The 25,854-nt window shown below is 43.3% G+C and overlaps 1 long non-coding RNA gene across 1 annotated transcript; it reads left to right on the top strand.

Annotated features, from left to right (window-relative positions):
- Positions 1-20,784: 20,784 nt before the first annotated feature.
- On the top strand, positions 20,785-22,690 carry LOC123429983. The gene is made up of 2 exons (XR_006622809.1): positions 20,785-21,434; positions 22,407-22,690. It is a non-coding gene; the product is annotated as an uncharacterized LOC123429983 (long non-coding RNA).
- The last annotated feature ends 3,164 nt before the right edge of the window (positions 22,691-25,854 follow it).

Below are 25,854 nucleotides of genomic sequence, written 5' to 3' on the forward strand. Positions count from 1 at the left end.
TACCACCCTTTTCTTTTCGCCCCATGATTTGGTGGCGTCGATTCAACCACACTTACTTCTTGCTACTTTCGAAAGGATTCATCATGACTGTCATCATCTGTGAAGGCACGGGTCTGTTCAGGCTCTCGCGATCCCGAAGCCTTTCCAGAGTGGTGCTTACTCTGTCTGTTGAACCGATTGTGTCATACGAAATAAACCACGTGTTAGCCTTTAGCAGATTCTTGCTCAATTATGGGTAAAATGTGCATCACCCGGAAAGCTTCAAGGCTTGTGATGGCTTTGGAATGCATTTTCTTATCCAAACTAGGAGCACCTTGGATATCATCCACCTCTTTAAAAAGCTTATGAACACCACTGAGATCCTGTTTGATTTTTACAACAGCTCTTTCGAATGCTTCATCCTGTACGTGGAAGATCACATGTTATTTCTGAAACAACAAGGATTGTTTCATAATTAAGTTAACATGCGTACGTCAAAATCTTCATCAAGGTTCTTCATGGGGGGCTCCATGTCATCATTTTTATTCCCTGCTTACAATGGTGCTTAGCAGCGACCTCCGTGACATCCTTTTGTTTCCCCTGGTCAGAAGCCTGCTCAACATTCTTAACAGAAGCCTCCATTGGGTGTGAAGGTGCCCTGAGGTCAGAAAGATGTGTGTCCTCCACTCCTGGAAATATTCCATCATGTTTAAAAAAAATACATGTTAGTCTGGGGTGTTCTCATAATAAACTAATTTAGAAAAAACCTTGTACACGTAAATTTCCAATTATATATACTAATATCATAATTCTATGCTTACGTTCAATTCTTTGATGAGGTCCTCCGTGAGCTTGCCATTTGTACTTGTACGCCTTAGGCACTCATCCATTTTCTTTTAAAGGGTGCACACCCTATCGACTTGTTCTGCACCGGCCTCCCGCACGAGGGTGGCAACTTCTTGCAAAACAGTCAATACACGTCCGACGAGTACCTTAATCTGAGACTTTGAAACAGTTAAAATCATATAAATTCATATTAGTTGGAATGTTACAATATATATTTGTGCCTAATGTAACTCATTTACCTGAGCGGCAGTCTTCTGTTTGGCGAGCGTACCATCTCGTGCTGGAATGAAAGGCCTCATCAGGTCCTCAACATACTGCAATTTAGTGTCGTTAGTATGATTTAGAATATATATATATTACATATTCCAGGCAATGTGCTGACATTTTACCTCTCCAACTCCCAAATAATTATTCTGGATTATATTGTCAACCTCTTTTGCCTTCTCCACGCTCCAGTTCTAGATCAGCGGCCTTAACCTTGATTCATATGAGATGATAGAGTCCAATTGGTGCACTCTGAACTTCTCGTAGTACCATGTCTGCATGACAACAAAAGCAGTTTACAAACATTCTTGTATATTATGTAATGTATGTTAGGTAACTGATAATTGTAATACTGCGAATTACCTGCAGCAGTGGTAGATTCCCCTCCAGAATTGCCTCACCATTTACAAAATTCTTCACTCCATCCATAAGATAGTCAAGCTTTAGCTGTCCAAGATTTGTGCCCTTTATCGTCTCAACGTTTCTAACAGTCCCAATATATTTGTTATCCACATACTCCTCTTTTGATCGGCATACATATTTGCCTATGGTGTACAAGACAAATGGCCTGCCAAAATTTGGTGTGCTGTCGCCTTTCATCTTGGCTAGCAATCCTTTGAAAGTTATTTTGGTGTCATTACGGTCTTTCAGTTTCTTCCACAACTCCATATTATCATCAAGATTTGAAGGGACGTGCTTCTTCCCGTCGCAGGGCATGCCTGTTATATGCGCTACATCTTCTAGTGCGATCCTACATGCTCTCCTATTGATGATAAAGGCATCCTGCTCTGCATCGTATGAATTAGCGATGGCCAGGCACAATACACGTCTAATTTTGATGCTAGGTGTCTTGAAAACTCCACCCAGTCCTATAAACTGGACGTACATCCTTTGCTGCGTGTTTAATCCGTTTATGAACTCCTCATATGGTGGCAAAGAAGCATCCTGGGTTCAATGGATGTGCAAGTGTGATTAGATTCAGCATGGTATACAATTTAAACACTCATACAGACGACTACATCTTATATATACCAACATAAAATTGTGCTCTACGCTACTTCATGAGGTAATTTGTTTACAAGCATGCTGAGTTCCATGAATGTGCAAATACTATCATTAGATTCAGCTTGGTTACGTTTGAATGGTCATATAAGGTAATCTCCATTGCAAGGAACTTATCTAAAATAAAATAAAGATTGGAAAATAAAAAACTATCCAAACATGGTGTCCTCAACTCTAGGCGCTAATCATGGTCAGTAGTATGAAATTAAAACATGTGCCATCAATGCCTTCCATAACTCGTGCGGAAGGAAAAAAAGAAGGCAAGCGCCCGCTGCACTAATTGGCATCGACAAGACCAGACGCTAAGATTTATCCGGGAATTAATCAATGAACTACCAATCTGGTAGGAAACAAATCCTAGCGCCCCCCTAACGCCCCCAACTTAATTTGTTTAAAACATGCTGAGTTACATGAATATGCAAAGAATGAGTGGGGTTGCAGCAAGAGATCATGGGAGGAAGATCGTGGCCCAAAAAAAACAGCGGTTGCAGCAGGAGATCGTGGGGAGTTACCACAGGATTTATGTTTGGCTCTGTCGTTCGATCTTGCTGGATTCCTGGGTTGCTCCGTCCTTCGGTCTTGCTGGTTTGGGCGACGCAGAAGGATGAACTATGATCTACGAGGTTTCAAAGGATCCCTATTTATAGGGATCGTAACAACTCATGCATATACCTATGTATAGATTTCTTCGGTTGGAGGAAATCAAGGGAGGGGACCCACCTGGTTGAATATTAGGGGGGGGGGGGGGCGTGGAGAGTTTAGCACACGTAAGTTATGGTGTAAAAAAAGCTAAGGTAAGTTGCGTAACAACACGTAGGTCTCCTGAGAATCACGGTCGACAAAAAGATACAGTTCACGTTTCTTTGAAAATCAGCCAAAAGAACTGGACCGCTTTTATTATTGGATATAAGTAAATCACTGGACCTCTTTTAGGATGAAAACTGGTTCTAAGTCGACTAGGATTTTGTGTTCACACGCTGAAGTATTTTACTCTCTCTTGTGAAGCTATTTTATTGCCCATCCGATCTTGCATGCTCATGCTCATACATTTTTTTCTCGTATATGTGAGACCAAATTTTGTTGATAATACTGAATCATGTCTGGTGTTGCTCAAGATGGCACAACACCATGGTTTTCACTTTCGGTGAGATTTTGATGAAATAACTGAATTTCATTCATTTCAGCACTCACTGCAATATTTTCCTTTCGGCCAAAATATTTCAGCCTCACTGAATCTCGGCCAATTTTTTTTTTCCGAAACTTCTAACCAGCGATGGATTTTTTTTTTGAAACTTCTAACTAGCGACGTAATTGTTCTGAATCTTGTCCACACTCCGACAAAACTGAAATATAAATTTAAGAATTCAGTTAACCTTCCTAAGCTTCAAAAGTTCTGGTTGTAAAAAGCAAATATATGTTTCAGCGTCTCCCATGCAGACCAAATTTATTTCAAGAATAGTATTTGGAACCAGTACCGTGAAGTATTACAACTTGACTAACCCGCAGTGGACTAAGAACATGGCTAGGGAACCTTCTTCGGGACTAAAACCAAACCACACCATACTCTACCGCTTCATAACCAATTGTACACTCCATATCTAAGAATCAACCACTGCTGGACTAACTGCTTGCATCTTCATGATCATTAATCGCAGCTGCATCCGATAGGCTAGCATTGCACGTCTTGAGCCTTTTCATGGATTTCAATTTGTTGTAGGGCGAATTAAGAAGGACAACATGTAGCTCTCTTCTATAATTGTTGATGTATGCCTGCATGGGAGGATATGTTAGTATCGTTCCATATGTTTACAAAATTGACATAATTTTAGGTGTTACTCTACGTACTTGGTCATAATGCAACATAAGATCTTCCCCCGTAAATAATTCAATGTTCTTCAACATGTAGACTTGCACAAGAAGAACTACAACAATTAATTCTATCAGCAGCATTTCACGTATTAACAATGAAAAACATAATTAGAAGCTAATATTGTTGACTGACGTGTCATCTTGTCTTGGCACATGAACATGCTTTACTGTCCATTGGGTCACGTTAATGTCTTGCCATGCATGGCTTTGTGGTCCATTGATTCACAGCGATGCTCTGAGATGTGCTTCCACCCCACGTATCTCCCAAGTCCATGGCTGAGAAGTTGCTCACGGTTCATGGTTAGGTATGATGCTAAATCATGTGTTATATTGAAAGACGTTTAAAATCTCACCACGTGAACCACTTGTGTGCGTACTACGTAGCTGAAAAGTGAATCAAGAATCTGAATCTCCGTCCTTCTGGGGTTTACGACCACAAGGAATCAGTGGGTGTTCGCCATGTTCGTAGGTAGGAAAACCTGGACAACAAAGATGATTACATCAACATGCATAATAATTAGAAAAATAAATGTGTTTATGTCATGGTTAGATGGTACTAGATCATGTCCGAGGTAGTTGTATCCTTTTGTTGTTCCATGACTGCCCACCAAAGCGGCCTCGTGGCAGTTCTCTACCTTACCATCTTTTTCAAGCCGCTGGCCACCCTCTCAATGTAAACCAGTTGCCTATCCCTTATGTCCTTAGGATGATCATGACACATGATCTGAATCACATCATCAACCAACTAAAACAAAATTCAAGTTAATTGTACTGTGCAAAAGAAAATTTATAAACTAATTTGGCAAATATCTTACTTCGTCACCCAACCATTTGTCATCTTCGCCTCCATCTGTCACGGTGACGCATTGCAAATGCTTGTGTAGGAGAACAATGTCATCAATTACCACCAATTGTTTATCAAGATCTGAGGTGTTGACAATTTCGGCCACATAAATCTGTCGAAACTTGTCAAGGTCGGTCTCCAGCCTCGAAGCACTTGTGTTTGTATCTTTAAAATTGCTTGCACGGTTTTTCCTCTTTGTATTCTTTGTGTCCTTGGAATTGTTGGTAGACTCCGATTGAGTCCTATTTTTCTTTCTCTTCTTATCACTATCGCACAGAACATAATATTCATTGCCCAATAATGAAGATACCACTCTTTTCCGGTTGCTCGCACGAGTTGGTAGCATGGAATCAACCACACTATCTTGTCGCTGCTTTGCTAAAGAATCATCATAGTTGTCCTCATCAATTGGGAAGACATGGGGGCTCTTCTGGCTCCCTTATTCCCTTAGCCTTGGCAGACCGATGGTTGCTTTTGGTGCCTGCCTCTCCACGACCTCAATACTGACATCTTTGTCATCTTGATTTCTTCTTTATTCTGCCTTTCACACATTGTTATTGTACCTCAAATTTAGAGGATCATGTGATTCAAAATAAAGCACTTGTTAGCTTGCAATCTGCATGAAATAAAAAACAAAACCAGTTAACTGTAAAATGTGCATCACCAGGAAAGCTTCAAGGCTTGTGGTGGCTTTGGAATGCTTTCGCAAATCCAAACTCGGAGCACCCTGCGAAGCATCCAGCTCTTTACAAAGTTGTGAAACATTCTTGAGACTCTCCTTGCAAGCTACAACAACAACTTTGTCTTCTTCATCCTGAACGTGGAAGATCATATGTTAGCTACGAATTTGTGTTAACTTAAAACAAAATCAGTTGGTTGTGAAATGTGTATCACCATGAAAGCTTCAAAGCTTGTGGTGGTTTTTGAATGCTTTCGCGACTGCAAACTAGGAGCAGGCTGCAAATATTCAGCTACATTCTTCAAGGGGGCATCCATGTAATCTTTTTGTATTCCCTTAGCAGAAATGCCTTTGGCAATGACCTCCGTGTCATCTTTTTGTTTTTGCTCGTGAGTAGTACTCTCTCTTGGGACCTCCATTGGGTCCGTAGGTACTCCGAGGTCAGATAGCTGTATGTCCTCGATTCCTAGGCGATCAATATCAAATATTCCATAGCAGTGGTTCTTTAAAAAATGTGTTAGTGTGGAGAGTATTGATAGTAAAATTTTTTATAGAACTCATAATGGTATACTTACATTGAATTCTGTGATGAGGTCGTCCCTGCGTCTGCCATTTACAAGGGTACGTCTAAGGCACTCGTCCATTATTTTTCAAGGGTGCGCATCCTATGAAATTGTTGGGCACCGGCCTTCCGCACAATGGATGCAATTTCTTTCAAATCAGCCAATACACGGCCGATGAGTGCCTTATCCTGCAAATTACAAGCAGCTGGAAGCATATGACTTCGATTTTACTTGCAAAGTTACAATATATATTTGTGCCTGATGTTCATCATTTACGTGACCGTCAGTCTTCGGTTTGACCGACGTCCCAACTGGTGGCGGATTGAAAGGCCGCAGCAGGTCATCGACATACTGCATGTTAGTGTCATTAGTATCATTCAAAACATATGGTAGATAATCCAGGAACACAGTACTAACACTTTACCTCTCCAACCCCTATATAATTTTTGTTGATTATGTTGTCAACCTTCTATGCCTTCTCGTCAATCCAGTTTTGGATCACCGGCCTTAACCTTGATGCATACGAGATGGTAGAGTCCAATTGGTGCACCCTCCACTTCTCGTAGTACCACGTCTGCATTACAACAAAAACAGCTTAGAATTTATTCCATAAAATTTAATGTATGGTATGTTACTAATGATTGTATTACCTGCTGTAGTGGTAGGTTCCCCTCCAGATTTGCTCCACCATTTGCAAATTTCCTGACGCTAGCCATAAGATGGTCAAGCGTAAGCTATCCAAAATTGGTGCTATTTATTGTCTCAACGTTTCTAACAATCCCAAGGTATCTATTGTCCACATACTGCTGTGTTGTCGGGCATACATATTTGCCTATGGTGTACAAGACAAATGGCCTGACAAAATTAGGTGTGCTGTGGCCTTTCATCTTGGCTAGCAATCCTTTCAAAATTACTTTTGTGTCATTGGGGTTTTTCAGTTCCTTCCACAACTCCAAAGTATCATTCTGATTTGAAGAGACGTGATTCTTCCCCATGCAGGGCATGCCTGTTATATGCTCCACATCTTTTAGTGTGATCCTACATGGTCTCCCATTAATTATAAAGGCGTCCCGCTCTGCATCATATGAATAAGCGATGACGTGGCACAGTAGACGTCTCATTCTCATGTCAGGAGTCTTGAGAAGTTCACCCAGTCCAATCAACTGGATGTACGTCAGTTGCCGCGGGTTTCATTCTTTTATGAACTTCTCATATCGCAGCAAAGAAGCAACTTGAGTTCCCTGAATGTACAAATAGTGTGATTAGATTCTGTATGGTATCCATTTAAACACGCATAGAACCGACTAGATCAAATCTACGCCAATATCAAAATTGTGCTTTACAGTACTGCATGAAATCTTAGAGCTTCCAGGCCATATAATGAACACGAGACATAGAAAAACAAGCTATCTCTATCGGCAAATTGACTAATAATAGTATATATTTTTAGTAGAAAGAGTAGACTTTGGTCTATGTACACTACTAAAGTTTCAAGCGTCATGCTTACGAAAATAATTGCATACATGATCAGAAGATCAATAGTTTATAGATAATCTAAAAAAAGAATGTAGCGGTTCCATTGCAAGCATTCAAGAGCACATACTCCTTGGTTCCCATCTGATTCAAAAATATCAATTAGTAAAGACCATGCAAATTTAAGGGCAATCACCAACAATTTCAATGACTAGAGACTAAGAACTCGCATAAGTCGAATCAATATGATGTTCTCCAGTCAACTTGAACGTCATTTAGAAAGCCTATGCCAAAAAATTAGTAATTTCCAAATTTTAAGGCATATAAACAGACACGATAACCTTGATGTCCAGTAAACATGACCATAATAGTGACTCGAGCAAACAAAAACACAACTAGGCATCATCAAGCAGCCTAAAAATGTTGACATGGACCGGAACATGTGAGCCTAAAATTCAATATAGTACATACATTTGATGTTCTCAATGCCAAATAAGTGAGGCGTGCTCATATTTCTGCATGTTTTTACTAAATCATGTACATTGTGACCGTTGAAACGCGCAGAACTAACAAGTTAGACCAGTTACCACAGATTCCCAGTGAACAAATTAACTACAAACACTGATCTTGAATTTCTAGACGTTTATTGTAAAACAGGCCAATCAACAAAAAGAGAAAACAACTTACGTACAAAACTACTTTGTATTCTGTCTACTACGTATTTGATGAGGCATTTAGGAGTACTACAATTATTTTGTTGATTCGGTTGCTGGTTTGAAACAAAGTTAAATTACTAGTCCCTCCTTTCCATATCGTTACACGTAGAACTTTCGAGCACGAAAATTAGCGCAAGTTTCATTACAGAGAGAGGCATTCACGACTAAAAACTAAGAGACGAAGGCATCCACAATCTCCCTTCAGTTTTAGTAAAGCACATCTAGATGTGGTCTAAGTATTGCACATCTAAGTCCTATGTCATTGATTTTATGCTAAGATTCATGCAAGAATTTTTTTGCTCCCTTTTCCTTTTCTTTCTAGATTGATTGAGCCACTTAGATGTGCGATAATTAGGGCACATCTAGATGTGCCTTAGACACACCCATCCCCCTTCAGTAAAATAGGATAGTTCATTATGGCTGTAACTAAACAAGATCAAGAGGGAAGTGCGCCGTAAATTATGGGATTGCATGCAAAAAATTAGACTTGGGAAGGAGGGAGTATACAAAATAGAAGGATCTCGATCGTTACCGGAGGATTCTCTCGATGGCGACCGGCTCCATTGGCGTTCTCTTTCATCTTTTGCTTCGTCGGCTTCTCCGACGTGCCCGTATCTTTCGTCGGCTTATCTGACGTGCCCTTCTCTTTCATCTCAAGATTCGCCGATGCAGGCTTCGTAGATGACGGCTCCGTCGGCTTATCCGACCTGGGAGCTACTTTGAGCAGCGTGGGGTGGTAATTCGGTGTAGTCATGGAAGGCTAGGTCTGGGAGGCGTGGGGTGGAGTATACGATCTATGCCGTGAAAAGCTTTGTATTTATAGGGGATTCTCTAAGAACCGACTACAAGGAAATATTGGGAATTTCGGATCTCACGAAGAGGTAGTTTTAGATCACGTAATTTTTTTAGCAAGATTTTTTGAGATTTTATTTAGCAAGTTTAGATTAGTAATCTCAACCATGAAGCGTTTGGGCTTCTTGTGCTTTATTATACGGGCCTATTATAATGGGATGAGCCCATTTTAAGTGAAGACATGAGAAAGGAAAGCAAGGACTTCAACAGGCGGGACGAGTCCCGACCCAATTATTTAGGATGGGCATGCGCGAGGGCGCTTCTTCCTCACTACCACGACTCTCCAAAACCGGTTCCTCTGCCTCTGCGTCCTCTCGACCCCCTCTTCCTCTGTGTCGCCCACTCTCCCACCAATTTGGCTTCTGGAACGGTGAGTTCTCCTTCCTGTCAATTTTGATAGTAGTTCTCAAGTAGCAGCACATATGATTGCCTTCTTCTTGTCAATTTCTTGTTCTCCTGCTTCTTTATGTTGTGCACACAGATTCATCTGCCTGCAACATGTAGTCCTTTGCCTTATGAGAATTTTGCACACAGATTCATCTGCATGCAACATCTAGTCCGTTGTCTTGTCAATTTCTTGGTTTTCTCCTGCTTCTTTAGTTTGTACACACAGATTCATCTGCATGGGCGGTGAACAATTCATAGATACATGTTTATTCTTGATTGTTGATGCAGTTGTTTAGACAAATATTTCAAGAACATAAATTTTGATTGTTAATTCACATATACTCCCTCAGCAAGGATGTATAACAACTTTTGGTTTACTACTTTAGTGATCTAAAAGATCTTAAATTTCTTTACAAAGGGAGTACATGTTTAGTTTAAATTGTTCATGCACTTGTTTACATAAACTTTCAGTAGCGCCAGAATTACTATACTATCTGCTGTTATATTCATCTCAGCTTACTGTTATCATGTTATGTCATGCTTCATGTGTTATTCTAGTTTCATCAATTACAGTCCTTCGGCATGGCGTTCGTGAAAGATTATGCTGCCAGGGCAGATGGAAATACCGATTTTTTTGTGAAGTACACGAACAAGGCTAGCTGTGTTGAGTACTGCATTCGCAGATTCAAATACTGGCTGTAGAACGACGACCAGAAGATAGTTGCACTGGATGTGGAGTTCACCTGGCCTCATGGTCCAACACAGATGGCTGCCGTGGTCCAGTTATGTGTTGGCATCTACATCCTCGTCTACCACATAAGCGTTGCTGATGAGAACTGCGGCCTGCTGGTCGCCTTCCTGCTCGACGAGGAGTACACCTTTGTTGGGGTGGACATCAACAATGACTAGAAAAAATTCAAGCGTGTTGGTCTGGTGGTACGAAACTTTGTGGATATCTAGAATATGTGGAGAGTGCCTGATCCAGTGACGATTAATGCAAAGTATGGCTTGGCTTACTACACTGGTTCGATCATTCACCACAACAACATCAAGATGAAGGATGCTATCACAGAAGATGACCACCATATATGGGCAGAAGCACCCTTGCCCTTGTAGACCATCTATTATGCTTCCAGGGACGCGTATGCCACCTACAATGTATACATGCGCTTGGTGAACTTCCAGAAGGGGTTCGAGAGCCAGTTCCAGCATCTTGCCAAACCATCTAGGTGGTCGAGGAAGTCCGGAAGGAAGAATGAATCAATCGAAAATGTTTCTTATATTTATCTAGCTGATAGTCTGTAAACTTTATTATACTACTAGTAAGTCATAAGTTCATATTTCCTGCAAGTTGAATCATCCTTTATTCTAGCTGTCTTGCCTAATTTGATCCACGTTCATGAGATATTATACTTAGGACGTTTATTTTGTTTCGGTTTCGCTAGCTATGATACAGAACCAGACATCCATTTTTACTAAAAGATTATTTCAGATTTATAATAAATACTGTTTTCAACTGGGTTTGAATAGAGAAAGTTTATTTTTTTTATTTAATAGAGAAAGTTCATTTTTTTAAATCAAAAGAAGGGTCACCCCCTCTGATTTTCCATTAACAGAAACCACATGGTCTTTCAAGCCCCTGATACAAACTACAACTAGAAACTAAAGTAATAAACTAGCAGCACAAATCATACATGGTAGCAAGACCAGCCAGACTTAACATGAAGGTCTAGAAAATAAAACTACGTTAGAGGACAGAAAATATAGCTGAGAGATGCGCAGGTGACACCGCAGTACCCTGTGATTCCACACTTGCGATGATTTGTACAATTCACGTGCTACATGCTCTAGCAGCTTTGCTCCCAACATCATCACCTCTTCGTTTACCACCTTCATCTGCAATATAGACCATCCCATGATCCACAAGCAAATTAGCTAAACAAGAATCATAAGATCACTATACCATTTATTTTGTAATCTCACATTATTCCTGCATTACCAAAGAGTCAGGAACACAACTGATGCCCTTCCCGCATCTACTACGCAAACATTCATAGGTAGTTCTATCATCTTAACTCCATGATTAAATTATTAATAAAACCCCCTTAACAATTCCATTTGCATTACCATCGTTCATGATTATAGCTAGGGAAACAACAGCCAATAAAGCAACCACCTGTATAAGCCCTATTTTGAGTCCTGCATAGGGCCCAATCCTAGCATTTACTCTAACTGCAACATGTCCTCCTCTCATAATCATCGTCACCCAAGACAGAATGAAGATGTAATCCCATAGATGCATAACTGCTATCAACATAGTTTTCGCACTATACCTAGTGTAAAGGACACTCTTGCGTTGTCGTGCTACATTTGTGGCTCCTCGGTCAGCATGTTCATAACCACCTTGAGGTGAATATCTTCACGGGTGGTGGTCATGAAACCTAAAAGAACGGCTTTATGAATCTTGAGCTCTTCACTGTCGACAAAATCACTCCATCCCTTGCCGAAGATGATGCGGCCATCATCACACTTGTGGAACTTGAACGGCATGAAACCGTCCTTGCACAGCCGAATGCCAGCAAGCCCATCTCCCGGTATCTCCCCATCTCCTGGGGTCTTCAAAGCATCGACAACTTTCGCCGGTAATCTCTGTATGCACCATCATAGGAAGAAAAATTATCAAATATGTGAAGGAACAGTCAACAAAAGGGATCTTCAGCTACATCTACATATATTACATAAGGATCTTCAGTTATGGAAACAAAAGGATATGCAAAAACACACATAAGTGTATTCACTGGTTTCAGCTACAATAGCATATCATTAATCTTTCTCTCCATAAAAAACCAAAGAAAATTGCATTCAAAATAGAAAATACTAGTACACCAAAAACATACCATCGTCTTTCCTGCTATGTTCGACTTGGTGAAGCGGTGGACAAAAAATGCACCTATATAACCTTTCTTCATCGCCAGAAGGTCAGGTAGGTTCAGCTCCTCCTGCTTCGTCAGATTAATTCCCTTCGTTATGACAGCTGATTCCACAGGATCTTTACGCTCTTCATTTTGATCGCATGTCCTTGGCAGGTTGCAGAAGTACACCGTAGGAATGTCTTCAGTCAAGTAGAAGGAGACAAGGTCGCCTTCTCGTAGGTCGAAGTCTTCAACAAACCTGCACCAGTTTTCACCACCAATGATTGCCCTTGAATGCCCTTTGTACACGCCAAAATCATATGTGCGGCTCCCTCTCGCTTGAAAAAGCAATGAACTATCTGGGATGACGCTGAACTGGTGCCATGCGTAGCATGGCCCAATCTGTAGACGTAGAATTTAATTGCTATTTATTTCCTACATTTTGTTGATCTTCAAAGTAGAGGGGAACAAACACAATACAAGTAAAAATTGACATGGTTATTTATACCATAACTGAAGTGTCCCCATCTAGCCTGATGGTAAATGTCAACCCAGTGGCATTCGGCCTGTTTGCAGTCCTGTCGACAGGTTATGCACACCACATGTGTAAACAAAATAAAAAGAAGAAAAGCAAAGGATGAGAAATTAAGAAAGGGGCTTATGCATGTAAACACACTAGGCAACAATCATACAATATAATCAACAAAGGTACTACATTAGTAATCAACAATCATACACTTGAACTGAGCGGGTGGCTCACCCTCCACTCCTCATAACCCCGCGTCACAGCGCATGCCCGCCACACCACAGCTTCTTCAGACATGTCCTTCTCTTGATCCTTGATCGGCAACATGCGCTCAACCCGAGCATCAACGCGCGACATTGGCTCCTCCTCCTCTACAGCACAACTGAGGTAGTGTATGAGAGTGAGTAGTAATCTTTGAGAAAAGTCCTATCAAAACATAAATCCTACTATTGCTGTTACTCGGCCCACCCGAATGTACACATGCACACCTTCAACATACAGCCCATCTACATACATCCGCATCCAACAATTTGTTCCTGGAAAAAGAAAAGAAAATCTGTTATGGAAGGATGAAGGATCGTCACGGTAACCAACTCAATTAGCCACTTGTCTATCATATTGGAGAAAATGAACTTACTTCACTTTTTCCTGGTACTACATAAGCACAAAAAATAAAGATTAAAATAATTCCTAAAACTCTGATATATTGTATGCCCTCACATTTATAATCTTTAAAATATGAACTTAATTTGGGCAACAAAATTACGAGGTTATTGTTATTTCCCTAGAAAGATGCAAATATTTGGATCAAAATTTCATATTCTGCAAAAAAACCAAACATTGCAGTAAATATTATTCTGAGAAGTGTTTAGTTGACTTGCAATCTAGGACTACAAGTTAATGGTTGCCTTACTAAACCCAACCTAATTTCGGCCTAAAAAGGAATTTAATCCACTAGCCCAGCTTATAAGTTTTGAGCCCACCCTCCGGTTTCTTCCTGGATTCGCCACTGCACAAGGTCAATTTTTTAAGTTTTTAAAGAAATGTTTGCTGATGTTTGCTGCTATTGTGTTATGCATCTGCACCTGATCATTGTTATGAAAACCGTGGAATACCGAAACCCTAGAAAAAATACCGAGCAAGCTACCGATGTAGAAAACTTCCTTCAATTTCTGCATCTCCTTCCATCTGACCTCCGATTTGAAAATCCTAACTATCTAATATCCGACTTTAAAAACCATATCCAACTCCCGAGACGGCAACACAACAAGGAACAAAGAAGTCGAAGATTACAAGTTAGGGTTTCTCACTTCACCTAGTCGCTGGTAGTTGCTAGGTGATTGCTAGCGGCCTCTCAATCTCACTCCGCGCTCTTCTGCTCCAACCGTCGAGAGCGACCAGGCGAGTAGGTGGTGGGGTTGCAGCGGGGTGGTTTGTGGGGAGGGTGGGGGTGAGGGGGCGGGGGTGTGTGGGCGATGGGGGTGATGACACGGACCCTCTCCATGTCAAGCACAAAAAATAACGGCCCGTGGGTCTAGTTCGTAAAGAAACAACCAAACAATCCACACGTCGCTTACCAGTCACAAAGTAAAACCCTATGTTACTAATAAAAAACACATAAAGGAAAACCCTTTTGTCTAAAAAACAAAAACAAAGGAAAATCATAAAAAATAGGAAATTCTCAAATAACCATTTATTTAGCTATTGCGTGGAGGTTGCCCCCCCCCCCCCGGTGTGGAGATTCGATCGACCTCTCCTTATTTTTTGGGCGAGTTCAATGTGAACGTGATTGTGAGAGGCTCAATGAGCAGTTTTGTGCGTTTACAACACCTTTGTTTTAGAGAAAAAAATGCACCTTACAATGTGAAATTATAAACTCGTTATTAATAAGTGCTAAAAATTCCTTATTTATAAAAAATGTTACTTTCCAGAAAAAACAAACTTCAATAATGGGGGTAGGTAATTGCGTGGCCTTTTTCGCCCCACCCCCTCCCTCCCTCGCATATTCGGGCCATTTACCGCATTTCTATGGTTGTAACCTCGAAAGTTCAAGATCTTACGCGGCCACATGAAACCATTGCAGGGAATGGGATGAGTGCCCCATGTTAATCTCTTCGGTCCATATATGTGCCATATGCTACCAACGGGAGGTGTGGCCTCGACGCCGTTCTCTAGGGCTATGATGCCCGTTTGCTGTTGTTACAATCAACGCAAATTCGTGAGGGGCCAAAAATTCACGGGACCTGGCATGGTATCATCATACAACCCCTAGAGGTTGTGGTAAAACATGGAGAGCGCCATGCATCGACCCTCACATAGGCTGTGTGCAAACGGGACCATATCGCATGTCAGATCAAGCCATCGAGAGAGAATGCATCCGGCCTGTGAAGGGAGTGCGGGCCCGTTCCTTCATTTGCCTCAAATCTCGATGCCATGTGATGTTAGACCTAGTAACCAAGGCCTGTCCCATGCATCACACTAAACTGGACCCACAACATGCATGCACACATGTCCACATATGAGTCTAAACGGCGGGGATGCATGGTTCGGGGACTGGCCTAAGTGGTGATACACGTGTCTACGTGATGCTCCACGTAGGTCTAGACGGCGGTGGTGCATAGTTTGGATCTAGGTACCGAGAGGTAACGCGTCCGATTTGAGACTAGGCGGTGCTTCATGGGGCCTGGCGCGGTCTCATCTTATGACCCATGAAGGGTGTGGTCAAACACCAAGAGCGGCATGCATAAGCCCTAACGCGGGCTATGTGGAAACGATGCCATATCGCATGCTGGATCTAGCCAATGGAGGGAACGAGTTCGACATGCGGACAGAGTGTGGGGCCGTTCCTTCATTTTCCTCAAAATTTGATGCCGCTTCATGTGGGCCCTATCCAAAAAGGCCAGTCGAGTGCATCACACACACCTGAATTCACACCATGCATGCACACTTGGCCACGTAGACACCCACCGTAAACCTTTAGCCAAGTTGACCCACACCATCCATCCACCCTTGACCTCACCTCGGTTCATTGGATCTCCGACGAGTCCCTTCCCTCGGTATGCCAAGCATGTTAAAACGACACACGACTACACGTCTTGCACACCGAGATTGGTGCATCATGCACTAGTGCCAACAAAACATGTCTAGCTGAGCATCTTTGCCCATGGTCTGGATCGAGGCGGCTAGTGGTGCATGTTGTCGGCCCGGTTGCCTAGCGGTGCATGCTATGGGTCGACATGAATTGCATCGCATCGGATCAAGATTCCCCTCTCTTGTACCGGATGCGGGAGCAGCACACGTGCATGGTACAAGAATCTGCGCGGTTGATGTGGGAGCTTGGATGAGACGCCATGGGATAGGTGCATGCTGAAATTCAAGATTTAGGAATTGATAACAAATGAAAACGTCAATTCAATTGTTTGTACGGGTGTACAACATGTTTTAAGGAAAATGTGAAATATCACACGTTCACATGCATTTTGTAACAAGTGCACTTTTGGAGGGAAAAAATAGGTAGCCCCATGCCTCCCACGATTTTTGCTCCATGTATTTTGCCACAAATATTGGAGGAAAAAAGAAAAATGTATTTCCCCTCAAAAAATGACCTGGGAAGAAAATCTCAACTAACCATATTTAGCTACTCCGAGGACGTTGCCCCTCGTGGGGAGATTAGATCAACCTCTCCTTGATTTTAGGGTGATTTCAACGTGAACGTGATGGTGAGAGGCTGAAGAAGGAGTTTTCTGCATTTACAACAACCTTTGTTTTAGGAAAATATAAGCACCTTGTAATGTGAAATTATAAAATCCTTATTAAAACATGCTAAAAATCACTTGAGGCGAGTTCAACGTGAACGTGATGATGAGAGGCTCAATGAGGAGCTTTGTGCGTTTACAGCACCTTTGTTTTAGGAAAAAACAAGCACCTTATAATATGAAAATATAAAATCCTTATTAAAACATGCTAAAAATCCTTATTTAAAAAAACTTGTTTCTCTTGCCAGATAAAACAAACATAAATTATGGGGGTAGTTTATTGCGTGGCCTTTCTCGCCCCCTCCCTCCCATATTCGGGACATTTACCGCATTTCTAGGGTTGTAACCTCGAAAGTTCAAGATCTACGACGGCCACATGAAATCATAGCAAGGATTGGGATGAAAGCCCCATGTTAAGCTCTTTGGTCCATATATGCGCCATATGCTACCAAAGGGAGGGTGTCCTCGACGCCATTCTCTAGGCTATGATGCTCGTCAGCTGCCGTTATAATCCATGCAAATTTGTGAGGGGCCGAAAATTCACGGGACCTGGCGCAATGTAATCATATGACCCCTAGAGGGTGTGGTAAAACATCGAGAGCGGCATGCATAGGCCCTCACATAGGCTGTGCGCAACCGGGGCCATATCCCATGCTGGATCAAGCCATAGAGTGGGAATGTGTCCGTCCTGTGAAGGGAGTGCGGGGCCCGTTACTTCATTTTCCTCAAATCTCGTTGCCGCGTGATGTTAGACATAGTAACCAAGGACCCTTCCGTGCATCGCACTCAGCTAGAACCACAACATGCATGCACACATGGCCACATATGAGTCTACATGGCGGGGATGCATGGTTCGGGGGCTGGCACAAGTGTCACGGGTCATGTGTCTAGGTGCTACTCCACTTGGGTCTAGACGGCGGGGGTTCATGGTTTGGATCTAGCTCCCGAGAGGTAACGCGTCTGGTTTGTGCCTAGACTGTGCATCACGGGGCCTGGCGTGGTCTCATCTTATGACCCACGAAGGGTATGGTCAAACACCGAGAACGGCATGCATAAACCCTCACGCGGGCTAAGTGTAAATGAGGCCATATCGCATGTTGGATCTAGCCAATGGGAGGGAACAAGTATGGCATGCGAACGGTGTGCGGGGCTCGTTCCTTCACTTTCCTCAAAACTTGGTGCCGCTTGATGTGGGCCCTAAGCACAAAGGCTCGTCCCGTGCATCACACTCACCTGGACCCACACCGTGCAAGCACACTTGGCCACGTAGACACACACCGATAAACCTTGACAATAGCTAGGGTTTAATAATTGTCCATTCATTTTGCTTAATCGGTACAACATAGCTAGCGGTGAACAAAAAAATCAAGATGCCATGTGAAATTAAATGTGCCAACTGTCCCTTCTAGTATTTTTTTAGTAGTTCTCCCTTCTAGTATTCAGTAGTACCGCGCAAAACAAAAAAATGTCCCTCCTATTTTGGTGTTGTTTTTTTGAACATCCTATTTTGGTGTTCGGTTTATGTTGCCACGTTTGTGGACCGACATTATGCACTTTTTCTTTTGCTTGGTTGGTTTAGGAAAATCTCTGGGTGTGCACGATGCCGTATACGTGCATGTTTCTACCTAAATTTCAAATGTGACGAATTGTGCGCGGCCTTGACCTCTCTCTCCCAAACAAATTGAATTTCACTCCCCAAATCTCGCTCTTGCCTCCATCGTTCGATCACCTCTGCCTATCCACCCACGCCTTCGTCGCTGCCCACTACTCGCCGCCGCCAAAAAGCCCACATTCTTGCCGGCGAGTATGATCCTACCTGCCGGAGGAGGGGGCGTGCCTGATGCGATCTGTGCGGCGGATGTGGACCCCATGATGGAACTGGTCGACAAGGATGTCGTCGCCGCTGATTCACAGCCACAGTTGGTCCAACACAACACCAATGACGACAAATTGGTTAATGCCTGCACAGATTAACCCTAGAATTTGCCTTCTCGAGGTTAACCCTAGAAATTGCTCTCTTGTTATTCCTCGCTATTCGTACGGACAATCGTACTGTTTGCTTTTTTTTATTAATCGTACGGTTATGAGTCCTGAGGTATGCAAATTTAGATGAATGGATCATTTGTATTCCATTTTATGCCTGTCTTTCATATAACAAAAGTTTTAGAAAACCAATACAAAGAAAAAACAATCCATTTATGCCTGCCTTCGATATAATGTACAATTCGCTGGCATGAGATTTTTCTTCTTCTAATACCAGATTGAAAATTTGGAAGAATGGGAGAACTACCTACAGTTGAGGGAAGCTTGCACAAAGAAAATCTTCAAGTGGCTCATGGCTACAGATTGTGTACCGGCGTAACGGTTGCTATAAATGCCCGTTCTACAGGAAAGAGAACCAACATTCTAAAACCACGGCAATTGTAGCTTACAGAAAGAGGTGGCATCTTAAGGCAAAACGTGCTGAGTTGGCCAACAAATTGGGGAGGGTGAAGACCTAAAAGCATATAGTCATGTTTTTTTGTGTTCTGTCGACACCAAATGTACAATAATATGGGCCCACATGAACAAGTATCAATCTTTATCTCCATCGACGGTCAGTGCCAGATTGGCCAACATGAACAAGTGTTGCTCTCATTGGACTTACATCTTGACAAAATTTGGTGTCATTCTGAACCTGCTTCACGGGAGGCCTTTCGGGTAGGACGGGAAGGGTCCGTCTCAAAGCATGTTTTTGTCGACATCCTTGAAGTGGACCAACAGCCTTGTACCAACATGACTAGCATCCTTGACAAGTTTTGTAGCTTTTCGATGTTGTAAGGATTTTCTAGGGTTTTCGTGTCGATAAATCATATAATACTTATGTTTTTTTTTCTTGTGTGCCTGTTTTTTTCTGCGCTCGAGGGTGGGCTGCCACGCAAGCGCACCGTTGGGCTGTGTAAAGAATCCCACCTGTTGGACCGAGCGATGTTCGCCGCCGTTGCATGCACCAGAGCGAGCCTACGTTGCATGCGGTTGCATGCATGCAACCGCTTCAGCCTATGTTGCATTCGTGCACATACGCGAAGGAGCCCGTGCCGCAGAGCCGTCCCCGCTTGACCCGATCGATGGCACATAGGGCATCACTTAAACGCCACATTTTGATTCACACTATAGTTTCCCACGCGTGTACACTCCCGATGCCACGATGGGTGGAAAAACTTGTTCACATTTGACCCCATTACTGCTACGGTGGCTATTTAAGCCACCCATCATGTTCCTCTTCCTCTCACGCCCTTCATCCATCTCCCATACTCTCCCACCTGCATTTTGCGTCTGCCTTTCTTCTTCTTCACCACAATCAACCCCAAGAACCAACCCGTGACAGCCATGTAGTACACCGGGCCAACCTACCGCTTCCCCACCTTGCGGGAGATGCTCTACCCCGCCGGGGTGTACGTCGAGAGCACACTCCGTGTGTGGACGATGTCAAGGTGGAGGGGCGCAAGGGAGTTCACCGACTTCTTCCTTGGGGCCGGCTATGAGCACCTCCCCCGGGGATCTCCAAGGATGTACCGAGTCCAGGAGGTCATCCACAACGGGGTTGTGGTTGCTATCCTTTCCCACTTCACCAACCCCTTCGACGCGTTCTACCTCCTCGGCCACATGTTCTTGTGTGGGTGCGAGTTCATAGCTTTCATCACCCATAACATCTTCACGGACTACGACAACATCTTCCCCACCGCGGAGCTCATGTACACTCCGCCGTACCCCATCAACAACACCGCGGAGGAGCAGTGAAGGGTGCCCGAAGGAGGAGCGAGGAGGAGCCTGGTGGAGAAGCGACGACCATCTGTCTATCTATCTATCTTTTTTAGCTAAATCTATCTATCTATATTTGTATTGGTGTTATTTAAGTTGTAAGCGTACTATATCTCATGTTCTGGCTTTGGTTGACCCGATTTACCTATATTTATTATACGAAGTTTTACAGTGGTTGGGCTTTTTTGGAACCGTTTTAATCTATGGCATTTTAGTCATAGGAAAAAATTGTCTCAAAAAAAGTCATAGGAAAAAAATCACGCGCCGCCCCTCTCATCCAATACAGAACCGCTGCAGCAAGGGTCCTCTCCTCTTCCATCACCATTACGCAACCGCAAGCATCTCCTCCCTCTCCTGCATTCCAAATCCATGGCATCCATCTCCTCCTTCTCGCCACCGCAACTTTTCTCGTCTCCTCTTCCACATCCACATCCACCCCCCTCTCGATGGAGCAACAAATCGAGCAGATCGGCGGCGGCGACCAGCGCAAGATGGCCAGGTTGACCAAGATCCTTTCTTGGTTTGACAACACACGGAAAATGTGCTGAATAGCGATGGCCACTATGAAGGAAATGACGAAGAAAGAAAAGAACAAGCTTTGCCTCCCGTCCGCACAACCGGTCAACAAGATCGAGATCCTCCTCTGGGCGATGGAGCACGCCGATTCGCCTAACCCGTGGGTCAGGAGGAGGTGGTGGGCGTTCAGATCTAGGGTAGAGCATCCACTGGATCAGGAAGCCACAATCCACGAGGTGCCATTGCAGATTGTGCAGCCTCCAACAGAGTCACCGGAGAGTTTGAAGTGCAAGAGGAGGAGGACAGTGGTCGCAACCTCGCTTGCCCGCCGTTCTCGACGCTTCCCTTGCTGCTTCCCTTGTCTGAACGGTGGCGGTATCGTTGTTTAGAGTAAGCTTCCCCACTCCTAATCTTCCTACTGCTCGTGTTTACAGTTGTGGTGGTAGTGATGGTAATAGTTTAGAGAGGGAATGAAGATTTGAGTACATACTTTTGGGGGCTGGATTATGTTGTATATGAACCCTAGGATAAATTTGTACTGTTGTAGTGGTAGAATTTGATGTTCACCCGCACTTCTACTGCAAAAATTTGTTATGTGTCTTTATATTATTAAGTGCTTGATACTATATTTGAACCTTTTGTTTTGAGTTGTTGATTGCTTTTTGGTAGAGCTACCAGCTCTTATGGAGATGCTCATGTTGTATGTCTTGTTCTCCATAATTTGTACTAGCATTCTATGCAATTAGATGCCATGACAAGCCATGTAGGATATTTATTTATTTCCTCCAACATGCCATCATTTTACTCTGTGCATCTCAACAAGTATAAATCTGTCAGCTATAAAACTTTGCGAATTTGCTTGATGGTTCCCACTAAACTATAAACCCCCCTTTTGTTTTCAGAATAAGCCACTGACATCCGGGTCCCACGGCAGTCACACACACAAACGCTCCCCTGGCCAACTGGTCATCCTCGATGGCTAGCCAACCTTAGTGTGCCTCTACCAATAATAGCAACCCTTTTTGTTATAAAACTATGCAACTTTGTTTGAAGGTTGCCACTAAAAATATAACTCCTATGGCCATGCTTCCTAAAAAATATTTGCATTATGTTGTCAATACTTTCATGCCATGCCTTTTGTTGCTATGACAAGTTTATGTTGCATGGTAAAATCTTGCTCTAAAGTGTTCATGTTAATATAATTGTTTGATGTTAAAAGTAAGTTGCAACTTGTGAGCTTGTTTTGTTTGCTTGTTGTAATCATCATGTCAACACTGCTAGTCATTATAACTGTTTCAGCATAACTGTAATTTTCACTAAGTCCTAATCTGTAACTACAACTTTGCCATTCGTGTTTCGTAGGAAAAAATTGGAGTTCATAAGGGTGGAGACCTAGAGTTGTGAGTCTAGGAGGCTGATGGAACTGCTGCTGGCTGATCCTTCTTCCAGCTTTTGTTCCTCCTTTTGTCTCTACTCATTGGATTGGCTACATCCCTATGTGCTTTTAATGTATTAAGTTGATCCTTTGAATTTGTAGTATTAGGTTCAGTGTGGAAGTACCTTAATCTCTACGAAAGAGATGTTGGTTCTATGACTGATAATTTCTAGGTGGATGCTTAAATTCAATATTTAGGGATTTTTTAAAATTGTTTGGATTGGTTAGCACATGTGTCACGTGGTCAATATTTAGGGATAATTAACACATGAAAACAATAATTCAATCGTCTATGTAAAGGTGTACACCATAATTTCCAAGATAAATTGAAACATGACACGTGCACATGCAATTTGCCAACAAGTCAACTTGTAGTAGAAAAAGACAGCTTGTGCACATATCCAACTGTGCCTCCTACGATTTTGTTCCATGCTTTTGTCGCCACATGTCTTGGCAAGTAAAAAAAATATAAGGTGATTTTCTCATAATAAACCGTTTTGGAGAGAAATTTGCAACCAACTAAAAATATCTACTGCGTGCAACTTGGCCCCCGCGGGGAGATTGGATCGACTCCTAGATTATAGGGTGAGGCCATCGTGATCGTGAGAGGGTCAAGAAGAATTCCTTTTTTCGAGGGAAGGTAGGAATTTTCTGTGGTTACAAAATGGAATGCACCCCTTTGAGAGGGACAAAAATGCACCTTATAATGTGTAATTAAGGAAATTATTATTTAACAGAAACCTTGCTATTTTCAAGCCATTATAAAAACAACTAAATTGTTTTGGCAAAAGAAAGTTGATTATGGGTTAGTTCGTTTTGTGGACACGTACTGTAGTGGTGCATGCTGTGGGCCCAGGTAGCTCTAGGTGCATGCAGTGTATCATGCTGGCTAGGGGTGCACACGGTAGTAACCTCGTGAATCGGGTTGAAAGTCTTGTGCTAATTCTATTTTGTGGTGTGCAACATATGAGTCTACCCGGGGGGAATACTTGGCTTGGGGGCCAGCGTAAGTGGTGTGGGTCTAGTGTGTAAGTGGTGCGTCACGTGAGTCTAGACGGCGGGGGTGCATGGTTTGGATCTAGCTACCTTGAGGTAACACTCCCGGTTTGCGCATTGAGTGCGGGCCCGTTTCTCCGTTTTCATCGGTGCTTTCTCTCGGGTCAACGGAGAATAATCCAAACGTGCATGCTAGGTCCCGGCCTTTCTTGGGTCCCACGTGCCATATTCGGGACATTTGCCACATTTCTAGCGTAGTATCATTGGGAATTCACGATGTATACCGCGGCCACATGAAATCATAGCAGGGAATGGGGTAACAATCACATGCTAAGATCTTTGGTCCATATATATGGACCATGTGCCACCAAAGAGAAGGGCCGCCTCGGAGCCATTGTGCATTGAGAGGAAACGAGTCTGGCATATGAATGGTATGCGGGGCCTGCCCCTTCATCTGCTTTAGAACTCTATGCCGCAGGATGTGGACCCTAGCAACCAAGGCCCGTCCTGTACGCCGCACGCCAAATGGACCCACACCATCTATGCACGCCTGGCCAAGTAGACACCCACCGGTCAACCCTGACAATGTACACAAGACGCATGTGCACTCATTAGCCATCTAACCCCATCCATGCACACCTAGCCAGCTACACTCAAACCGTGCACCATTTGCCAGGTTCACCCACACCATCCATCCACCATTGACCCCACCTCGGTTCGTTGGACCTCCGACACGAGTCCCTTCCCTCGGCATGCCAGGCATGTCAAAGCAACATGCGACTACACATATTGCACACCGAGATACAACATCATTCACTAGTGCCATCAAACCTATGCACCTCACCATCTCTACCCATGGTGGACACTAGCGCATGGTTACGATCGAGAAGCCTAGCGGCACATGTTGTCGGCCCGATTGGCTAGGGGTGCATGACATGGGTCCAGATGAAACACATGACATCATATGGATCCACATTCCCCTGCCCGATACCAGACAACGGGCATATGCTAGACAAATCCAAACGATCGCCGACGAAGCTTGGATGCCATGTGTTATGTGCATGCTGAATTTCACTATTTAGGAATTATTAACATATGAAAACAATAATTCAAGCGTCTATTTAAAGGTGTACAACATAATTTTCAAGAAAAAAATGAAACATGACACGTGCACATGCAATTTGCCAACAACTGCACTTGTAGTATAAAAAGACAGCATGTGCATGTATCCCACCATGCCTTCTACAATTTTGTTCCATGTTTTTTTGCCACATATCTTTGGAAGGAAAAACAAAAGAATGTGATTTTCCCATAATAAACCGTTTTGGAGAGATGGTTGGAATCAACCTAGATAGATAGTGCATGGAAGTTGTCCCCCGTGGGGAGATTCGATAGACCACTCCTAGATTATAGGGCGAGGCCACCATGAACGTAATCATGAGAGGGTGAAGAAGGATTTGGTTTTTTCGAGGGAAGGAAGGAATTTTGTGGGTTTACAAAAAGGAATGCACCCCTTTTTAAGGGACAAAAAATGCACCTTATAATGTGTAATTAATGAATTATAATTTAACAGAATCCTTGCTATTTTCAAGCAATTTAAAAACAACTTACTTGTTTTGGCAAAAAATGTTGATAATGCGATAGTCCATTTTGTGGACACTTACGTGTAGTGGTACATGTTGTGGAAATCGGGGTGAAAGTCTTGTGCTAAGCTATTTTGCGGGGTGCCACATATGACTCTACACGGGGAATGCTTGGCTTGGGAGCCAACGTAAGTGGTGTGGGTCTAGTGCCTAAGTGGTGTGCCACGTGGGTCTAGATGGCGGGGGGGTGCATGGTTTGGATCTAGCTACCTTGAGGTAACGCGTCCGGTTTGCGCACTAAATGTGGGCCCGTTCCTCCGTTTTGTCGATGCTTTATCTTGGGTCAACGAAGAACAATCCAAAAGTGCATGCAAGGTGCCGGCCTTTCTCGGAGCCCGTGCGTGCCATATTCGGGACATTTGCCGCATTTCTAGGGTAGTATCCCCGGAAATTCAGGATCTAAACCGCAGCCACATGAAATCATAACAGGGATTGGGGGTGAAAGTTCCATGCTAAACTCTGGTCCATATATGGGCCATGTGCGACCAATGGGAAGGGCCGCCCCAGAGCCGTTGCTAAGGGCAAAAATGCCGGGTGTCGTCTGCCGTCGCTATAATCCATGCAAATTCACGAGGGATCGGAATTTCTTGGGACCTTTCGCGGTGTGGGTGTGGTCGAACATTGAGAGCGGCACGCATAAGCCTTCACATAGGTTGTGTGTAAACGAGACCAGAACACATCCCCGAGCTAGCCATCAGGAGGGAATGAGTCCTGCTTGTGGACGAAGACCGGGGCC

This window comes from Hordeum vulgare, chromosome 2H (genome assembly GCF_904849725.1).
Source record: "Hordeum vulgare subsp. vulgare chromosome 2H, MorexV3_pseudomolecules_assembly, whole genome shotgun sequence".
NCBI lineage: Eukaryota > Viridiplantae > Streptophyta > Magnoliopsida > Poales > Poaceae > Hordeum > Hordeum vulgare.